Source organism: Myotis yumanensis, unplaced genomic scaffold (assembly GCF_028538775.1).
Source record: "Myotis yumanensis isolate MYYU_CA2020_CCGP unplaced genomic scaffold, mMyoYum1.0.hap1 SCAF_1, whole genome shotgun sequence".
Classification (NCBI taxonomy): Eukaryota; Metazoa; Chordata; class Mammalia; order Chiroptera; family Vespertilionidae; genus Myotis; species Myotis yumanensis.
Window position 1 is genome coordinate 90,912,647 of NW_027223752.1, and position 9,779 is coordinate 90,922,425.

Here is a 9,779-nt window from a genome sequence, read left to right on the forward strand (position 1 = left end):
AATTACTGGTGGGATAAGAAACTGAAAATAAGACCAAAAAAGAAGCAAAAGGAAAGATTAAATATAGAAATTAAAATATCAACAGACAAATTAACAATATATTTTAAATGCAAATCTAATATTTCTACAATAACACAAATCAGATATTTTCCTTGAGGCCTTTATTTTGTATGAAGAATTAAGAGCAAATTAATTTGAGCATCAAAAATGAAAATACTACAAATGATATGAAATTAATGTGAAATGGACACTTTGACTTTGCTAAGTAATTCATTCAGGTAGCTAAAAATCTGTTTAGACATTAACGAGAAGTTCGATCCTTCTTGATAAGCACAACTTCTTGAATAAGGCAACATAGAATCAGTTTTACTTGACTAAGACTTGGTCAGGGCAAATGTTGCTAATGAAGTTGAATAACAAAAATGACTGTACAAATTAGTAATCATGGGAAACTATAATTAGATTTTTCCCATGAGCTAATAATCTCTCTATATAAAAGCCTAATATGCAAATTGTCCCCTCAGGAGTTCAACCAGGAGACCAGGAGTTCAATCGCTCGCTATGACATGCACTGACCACCAGGGGGCGGCTCGGAATGAAGGAAGGCCCTGGTTGGCAGCTGGCAGCTGGGAAAGGGAGGCCCCAGCTGGCAGCTAGAAGGAAGGCCCCGGCCAGCGCTAGAAGGAAGGCCCCGGCCGGCGCCAGAAGGCCCCTATCGGCCCTGATTGCCGGCCAGGCCTAGGAACCCTACCTGTGCACGAATTTCATGTACCGGGCCTCTAGTATATAATAAATGCTATTATCTAGTACTAGAGGACCGGTGCACGAAATTCGTTCATGGGGGAGGGGGTGTCCCTCAGTTTGGCCGGCACCATCTCCAATCTGGGACCCCTTGGGGGATGTCCGACTGCTGGTTTGGGCCCGATCCCTGTGGGACTGCTTGCTCCTAACCGCTTGCCTGCCTGCCTGCATGATCACCCCTAATCACCTCTGCCTGCCTGCCTGATCGCCCCTAATCACCTCTGCCTGCCTGCCTAATCGCCCCTAACTGCCTCTGCCTGCTTGCCTGATTGCCCCTAACAACCTCTGCCTGCCTGCCTGATCACTCCCTAACTGCTCCCCTGCTGGCCTGATTGTGTCCCTAACTGCTTGCTCCCCTGGCCAGCCTGATCGCGCCCCTAACTGCCTGCTCCCCCACACTGGCCTGGTAGCCCTCTAACTGTTTGTTCCCCTGAGCCAACTTGATTGCACCCCTAACTACTTGCTCCCCTGCTGGCCTGATGGCCCTTAACTGCCTCTGCCTTGGCCCCCCTGCCACTGTGGCTTTGTAAGGGAGGAAGTGAGAGGTCCAGAAGATGTCCAGTCGATCCGGTCTAATTAGCATATTACCCTTTTATTAGTATAGATTCTAACACTGAGCACAGAACAGTAAGAACTATTATTCATATGGGAGCCCCAGGGCACTATAAGATTATCTGAAGAGTCTTCAGAATCATCAGTGAAACAGGAAAGTGTGTTATAGAATATAATAGTGATTCTTCCTTAATTGGAGAGGGGAAAGGAGAAGAAGTCAAGTTACTGATATTTATTCAATACTTGTTATATGCCAGGAGCATTTTATGAAAATCATTTATTTTTTTTCTCCCACAAAGGCAAATATTTAAACAGAGGTGAAAGTGAGGCTTAAAAGGGTTAAATTTCTTATTAATTATCATCTCCTACCATGCTTCCATTGTGGCAGATTGAGAATCCTATTAGTGTTTTGTGCTACTTCTTTGAAAGTTGGTATTTCATGTCTAGTGTTTTGGTAATGCCCCATGAATCAGAATATTTGATTATTCAAAATATCCCATTTCTTGAATAATGGTTCCTATGGTATTGAAAATACAAATCTGTGAATATTTGAGAAAATACCTATTATAACGGTCATATCATCAAATTGGTTTTTGATAAGTTATATAAGTCAATTGAAATTACTAGTGATGTTTTTTGTTTTTTGTTTACTAAACAAAAACATTCTAGGAGAGAAGAAATAAAGTAATTGTTATTAAAACCACAGCTGCATTAACTTAATTCTGCCATCTGAGGTAGTTGCAAAGTTTTTCTCCAGAGTAGAAAAATGATTCTCTTCAAGGAAAATACCCTAGTAGTGCACTTGGGAAATAAAAAGTGAAGTCTAAGGACCTGGAATGGATCGACAATGGTGAGTGCAAGAGTGGAAACCTGTGAAGGTCCTGGGACCATGAGAAGAGGGAGGAGGAGTGAGGATGGTCTTCAGAGAGGGGAGCACAGGAAAAACACAGCAGGAGGTCAGGAGGCTTGAAGATCACAGGGTCAGCGAGATATTCAGAAGTGCAGAAATTACACAGGGGCTTTAAAATGAGGGGTGTCTAATACTCAATTTTAATCCATTTGCTATGCTTTGACATGGTATAATGTCCCTTCTCATTAGTTACAACTGTCTTATGTTGGTGATTGCTCTGGGGAATGGAAGGAAAAGAGCTATTTGGGATGGAGTGGGATGGCGAGAAGAGACCAGTAGCAGGAGATAAGATGTAAATGAGATGATAAATATAGTGGAAACTGGACATAAATTAAGGTATAGTAGACAAGGAGGAACAAAATCCCCTGAAGAATTTCTGACTCTGTGTGTATGGCGTATGGGTATCTGTGGTCTGTCTGTATACCTGCAGTGTGTTTGTGTGTATGTATGTGGCTATATGCTCTGTGTGTGTGTCTCTGTGATGTATTTGGGATCCATGGAGTATGTGTGGAGCTGTGTGTGTGTGAGATCTGTGTTTCTATGTTGTATTTGTGTATGGTCTCTGTGTGTATGGTCTCTATGTGGTGTTTGTATTCTGTGTGTATTTATCTGGGTAGTGTGTGTTTGAGTGGTGTTTGTATGTCTGGTGTGTATATGTGTGTGTGGTCTCTGTGTATGTGCATTTGAGAAAACTGGGTATCTGAATTTTAGGGAAGATTTTAAAAATGTGTTGCTGAACTCTAGAAGGGCATCTGAAAATAATGTAAAATTGAACAAAATAAATGTTGGTAGTGGTTGTGAATATCATATAAAGTATCCTAGGAGCTTTCATTTATTATTGCGCGTAACCATGAGATTTCATCATCCTTAAACATCTTTTAAAGTGGTTTTTAAGTACTTGAGTATAAATCAGTGGGCAGAGCTGGGGCTCTGACATCCCACAGAACTGGGCTTCAATCCTACCTCGACCACTTACCAACTCTGCAACCTTGGATTCTTAACTCTGAGCCTCTTTTACCTTCTAAGCCAGCAGTTCTCAACCTGTGGGTCGCGACCCCTTTGGGGGTGGAACGACCCTTTCATAGGGGTCGCCTAAGACCATCGGAAAACACATATATAATTACATATTGTTTTTGTGAGTAATCACTATGCTTTAATTATGTTCAATTTGTAGCAATGAAATTGGGGGTCACCACAACATGAGGAACTGTATTAAAGGCTCGCGGCATTAGGAAGGTTGAGAACCACTGTATCTAAACCATAATGAGTTTTTATAAGGACTAAATGAGATAATGCATATGAATCACATAGCTCCCTTCATGGCACATATTCAGCACTCAAAAACTTTTTACCTATTATTTTACTCAACTTGTTATAATAAGTTTAGCAAGAGACTCATTTTGCCCTTTTAATGCTGCAGGGCACATTTTTTTTTCTCCTCAAAGCTTCTCTGCTGAATTCTAGGGTAGCATCAGATTTATAGTCATTTTGAGGCCTTGCTATTGGGATAGCTTTGGCACAAGTGGTTTTCAGGAAGAACCAACCCTCTCTGCTTGTGGCAGGGAGGGCATGCAGATCTCAAGAAGCTGCTCTGGAGTAAGCCTAGATGGTCTATTCAGGTACTAGCACTAGGGTCAACCTGCTGGCCCAGGGAATCGTACCTCAGAGTTATGTCTTCATGTCAGATGGTCTTGGGCAGGCAAAGTGACTCCAAGCCAGCAATCTTCTCTCCAAGGACATAGGAAAAATCAGTGACACTTTGACTTCATCTGCCTTTCCTTCTTGCTAATGCTACTTCCCAACTTGGAACCTGTTTATTTATTTGGTGAGAACTTCCTGTTTTTTCCAAGTTCCTTTTTCTGTGGAATACTTTCTATGGAGGTGGAGGTAGAGAGATTATTATTTCTTCAAATCATTTCTGCTTTTTAAGGGGGGATTTTAAAAATCCCACAGAGTTCTTCTATTTAAGGCTAATAGGTTTGTCTTGGCTGTAAAAACATTGATTAAAAATTACCTTTTCATATACAGTCATCCCACCAGGCACCCACTCTGTTTCAGTTCTAGGGTGTGCATTGACATATGGATGCATGATGTTGGGTACACAGGGAGGTGATAAGTAACAGGCACGGGAAAATAGAATCTGGACATGAGCCACCTAATGGTGCTGGAGAGAAAATGGTCAGAAAGGGAAACTTAAACACTGATTTCACATTAAAATTGGATGTATGAGGACAGGCCAAAGGTTATTATTATTTCGTTTGGAAAGACAGAGACTGATAGGCAGATCCATGTGCATTTGTCAGTACAATCGTTGAGAATGGTTGGAAAGAACACAGAGTGTGTTACCATATCCTAGAAGACGGTCTTGTTATAAAAACGTTCTATCGCACAGGTAATACATTTATGAACTGACTGAATCCTACATTTTCTATTTTCCTCTCTCAAATTCATCTCTGACATTTTTAAGGATCAGCCTGTGTGCTGCCCTCGGTGTCCTGATTCCGTTCCGGTTTGCTTTCCTCTTCATCTCTTCGCCGCTAGTGGAGAAAATACATCAAAACAGCCTTGTAGCCTCAGTGGTGAAGCTTGGGAATCAGTTACCCAGCCTGTGTCAGATTTAGAATTGTACAGCTTTCACTGGTACTGTAGCCTTATTAAAAATAGACTTAAATTCTTGTTCTTAATTCCCTGGGGCTGTCACCTTCAGCCTAAGAATTGATCTTTGCTTCAGGATAAGGGTATGATTTCAAACTTGCTACTGCATTTAGAAGTGACTTCTTTCCAGGTTTTCGTACTTTTTGGATTAATTCATAGGTCTGGAAGTAACCTGAGATATTATTTGGTCTAAATCCAGTGATTCTGAAGCTCAGCAAACCGGGACACAGAGAGGTTGATTCATAATGGGTTTTCATCAAGAAAAGAACCAAGGGCTCCTCCCACTGCCCTACACGATTTCATTAATAATAATAAAAAATGGATTTAGACCAGGTTCTTCCTCTTCTACTCTCCACTCTATATTTCCAAATTTTGCAATTAGAAAAATTCAAAAATAAACATGTCAGAGACTAGTGTTTAATTGCATGCCCCCCAACCCAAACATGCACAAGGGCTAGTACCACCATTAAACAGCCTAAAATGTAGGCTGGAAGCCCTTTTTAAAGAAAGTATTCCTCAGAAAAACTTTAATTAGTGAGTATTTTCTTCTAATAGATTAGACCAACTCTTGGGAAATATGCAGGCTGTGTTTGAGGAAGTAACTTCTGGGCTTTAGTGATGTGACTTCATTTCATTTTTTATATTTCAAACTAAGTAGAATGGTTTCAAGAAAACAACTCATGGTAATGGAAAATGTTTTATGTTATTTTGATGTAAACACAGTATGAAATACACAGAAATGCAGAAGCAGGTGGTGTTTAGAACCAAATGCTTGAAAGTCTAGGAACTCATAAATGTATATGATGTTTAGAGCTGGAGGAGATGAAGGAGTTCACTTCATCTAATTCTCAATTCTATAGGTGGAGAGACTAAGAGATATTTGGGAACTTGTTCTAGATTCCATTATCTATAGTAATAAAAGCATAATATGCTAATTAGACTGGATGTCCTTCCGGATGATCTTCTGGACGAACCTGGGGCTGCAAGGGACACCAGGGTCCTGGGTGCTGGAGGGAAGCCAGTGCTGGCAGTCAGGGGAAGGAAGGCCTACTCTTGCACAAATTTCATGCATCGGGTCTCTAGTTAGTTAATAAAATAGTTGGGGCAGGAATAACGTACACTGAAAAATACGGATGCACTGCTTGCAGGCTATATAGTGATTGCACAAGACAGTGTAGGATAGAAAATAAAACCCTAAATATAAACCCCAATTCTACTACTTGCCATTTATATAACCTCTCTGAGTCTTAATCTTCTCATTTGTTAGTTAAAAACAAAACAAAACAAAACCCTCTCTTGAAGTATTCTTTTGAGGATTTAATGAGATATTATAGATACTATGAGTAAGGGCTTAGCACAATACCTGGCACATGGCAAGTACTAAGTAAATGATAGCTAATATTAATATATGAAAGCCGAGGCAGAGAACTCCAACAAGCCCAGTGGGTTAGAGCAAATCTCTGAGCAATGCAATTCAAGAAACATTTATTGAGTATCTAGCATGTGCCAGACAGTATTTGAACTAATTGTCTTAGTATTTAGAGTTATTAAAGAAGATGATACTTGAACTGAATGTGAGGAAAGCTTATTCAAGGCCTTGGAAAAAGAGAGCAATGCTTCATTTGTGTGGTCTGGTTCTGCACTTTTTAAGATCACTTCTCACCACCCTCCACATCTCAGCGTAGTGGGAACAACAATGCAGATATAGCCCAAAAGGTTGAAGTCAGAATCACTTGGAGGTCTTTAAAAAATGTCGCATATTCCTGAGCTTTAGTATTTACCAAATAGTTACTGTATTTAAAGAACTGTTCTTGCCACTGGGGATATAGAGTAAATGAGAAAAGCTTTGTTTTCATGGAGCTTACATTCTAGTGGGGGAAAAAGAGACAACTGTTAAATAAAAAAATAGCTAGCACTCCAGTACTATGCAGAGGATTAAAACATAGAAATGTGATGAGTAACTAAGTGGCTACTATAGATGAGATAGTTGGGAAGGCCTTTCAGTAGGCGACATTTAATAGGATTGGAATGACACGAAGGAACCAACTATGCAGCAATAAAGAGGAAGAACATTATATAACCTGGACTTAACTCACATCTTGCTCCATGTCTATTTCTTCCCTATTAACCTCTTTCTACCTCCAATCTGCTCTTGTTCTCCTAATTGGGTCTCCCCAATTTTTGAAATTTTGGCTCATGACTTTTCAACCTTATTCCACTGTTCATGGCTTGCATTCTCCTCCTTGGCAGGGTTTGTTATGATAGCATTCCTGTAAACAAGAATTCAGCTTTATTCCTGGCTTCTGCCCCCAGCGTTGTTGGATATGGTCTACTACATCAGGCTCCAGATTCTCCCCATATCTGGATAGCATTTCCGGAACTTCAGGTAGATTGTTTCTGGAGGACAGGCAGAAGATGAGGCTGGGAAGTTGGCTCAGATCTTGATTACGAAAGGATTTGGATCTACAATCAGTCTTTGGAGAAAAAGGTTTGGGGTTTAGAGCACATGGATACTATGAGTAAGGGCTTAGCACAATACCTGGCACATGGCAAGGCCTTCTACAGGAGTGAGAGAGTTAGGCCTTGGATAGGTTTGTTACTCTGCAAATTCGACCTAAGGTAATATGCTGCAAACAGAGGAAGGATTTTGGAAAGTGAGGAGGGTTTAGCATTTCCTATGAAAGTAATGAGACATATAAACAGTTATTGGGTTTGTTTGAGATTAGGGGCCACTTCCCTGTGGGTCTACTCTCCTGAAAAGTGGGAAAACACCTCATTATGCAAATTTTAAGTTCTGAGCAGCTTACTGTGTTATATGTATTTCCAGCTTGGTCACAGAAACAGAAGCAGATTGACAAAACATTCAAAATATCGATGGTTTCTAAGCTAATACTACCAGGAGAGAAGGCCAGCAGAGTTGAGAGTATGGGCAAGGGAGCAGTAGAAGCATGTTACTGGGAATTTAGGTGGAATAGGGAGTGAGCAAAGCCATGATGAGTTTGACAGATGGAAAGAAAGGGAGGAATTGAGGGACTGGAGGTCTGGTGCTAACATAGTAGTGTCTGAATAAGTATAGAAGACTGTGGTCAGATTGTGGGAAATTGGAATTTTCGATTTTCAAGATGCAACAATTCTGTGTGATGGTGAGGTCTCTAGAGTGAGGCAAAGGAATTCAGGTAGTAAAGCCATCATTGGAACTAGCATCAAGAAACTTGAAACTAAGGTATTTTGTGGTTTTTATCCTCAGAGCAGTGGGAAATCAATGAAAAGTTTTAGGTAAGAAGTGATGTGGTCACAGTGGTAGTTTAAAAAGATAGTCCAGCTTTTGAGGTGGAGAATGGATTGTGGAGAGGGAAGAGTGGAAGTGGAAAGACCAATTATCTTACTTTGGGTTCCTCTAGAAGCAGACCCTGAGACAAGGATACTAAGACAAGTAGTTCATTAACAAAATGATTCCAGGAAAGGGGTGGGAAAGGGAGACAGGGAAGGCAGGAGCAATTGAAGGATGAATTATTAAACAATATATTGATGTAGGCAATTAATGCTTAATCCTGCTGACAAACTGAATAATGGTGTAGAGCACATGCTTCTGGGTTACTCCACTGGAGGGATCAGGAGCTGCTGTATTTGTACACTAACTCCTGCCTGTTTTTGGTTGAGAGATGCTCCCAGAAGATGGTAATTTTTTTGGTACTTCCTCTTCCACATGAGCAAGAGAAAGCTGGAGAAAGCTTTTGTGGGGAAAATAGAGTAGATTCTGGTAGAAGGAAGTTTGGCTAGCAAGGACTGACATGGTAAAGACAAGAAGTTATATGTGGGCGTCAAAGAGGATCTGCTACATCTGCTAAAAGGCTATGTTTTTACCAAGCAAGAGACAAAGCTGGCTTGGAATAGGGGAGTGGTGATGAAGGTGGAGACAAATGATAAGATTTAAGAGGTACAGTGCTCGCTTCGGCAGCACATATACTAAAATTGGAATGATACAGAGAAGATTAGCATGGCCCCTGCGCAAGGATGACACACAAATTCGTGAAGCGTTCCATATTTTATAAAAAAAAAAAAAAGAGGTACATATACACTACTTTTGTGCACATGAGTTTCATGTTCTCCATTTTGTTAATCCTATTGTAAAAGTTTTACATTTTTGATCCTCTTTTATTTTATTTTAAGGATAGATACAGAATTTATTTGCAAAGATGTTCATTGCCATATTATTTATCATATAAAAATTGGTTAGAAATCTATGCATTCAAGAGCTGATTGGGTTAAGTGGAATGCCTTTAAATAATTTAATTTTAACTGGCCATTATAATGAGACTAGAGGCCCGGTGCACAAAAATTTGTGCACTCGTGGGGGGGGGGGGGTCCTTCAGCCTGGCCTGTGCCCTCTCTCAGTCTGGGACCCCTGAGGGGATGACCACCTGCTGATTTAGGCCCGCTCCCTGGGGGATTGGGCCTAAGCTGGCAGTCAGACATCCCTCTGGCAGCCCGGGAGTCCTCGGGGGATGTCCACTTGCCAGCAGGGAGCAGGCCTAAGCTGCAGTCGGACACCCTTAGTGTTGCTGAGGAGGCAGGAGAGGCTCTCACCACCACCACTGTACTGGCAGCCGTCAGCCTGGCTTGTGGCTGAGCAGAGCTCCCCCTGTGGGAGCGCACTGACCACCAGGGGGCAGCTCCTGCATTGAGCGTCTGCCCCCTGGCAGTCAGCGTGTATCATAGAGACCAGTCATTCTGCTGTTAGGGTCAATTTGCATATTACCTTTTTATTATATAGGATAGAGGCCTGGTGCACAGGTGGGGGCCAGCTAGTTTGCCCTGAAGGGTGTCCCGGATCAGGGTGGGGGTCCCCATTGGGGTGCCT

The 9,779-nt window shown here is 41.4% G+C and overlaps 1 non-coding gene across 1 annotated transcript; it reads left to right on the forward strand.

The window, feature by feature from the left end:
* Positions 1–8,860: 8,860 nt before the first annotated feature.
* LOC138999696 (U6 spliceosomal RNA) lies at positions 8,861–8,967 on the forward strand. The gene has a single exon (XR_011469429.1). It is a non-coding gene; the product is annotated as a U6 spliceosomal RNA (small nuclear RNA).
* The last annotated feature ends 812 nt before the right edge of the window (positions 8,968–9,779 follow it).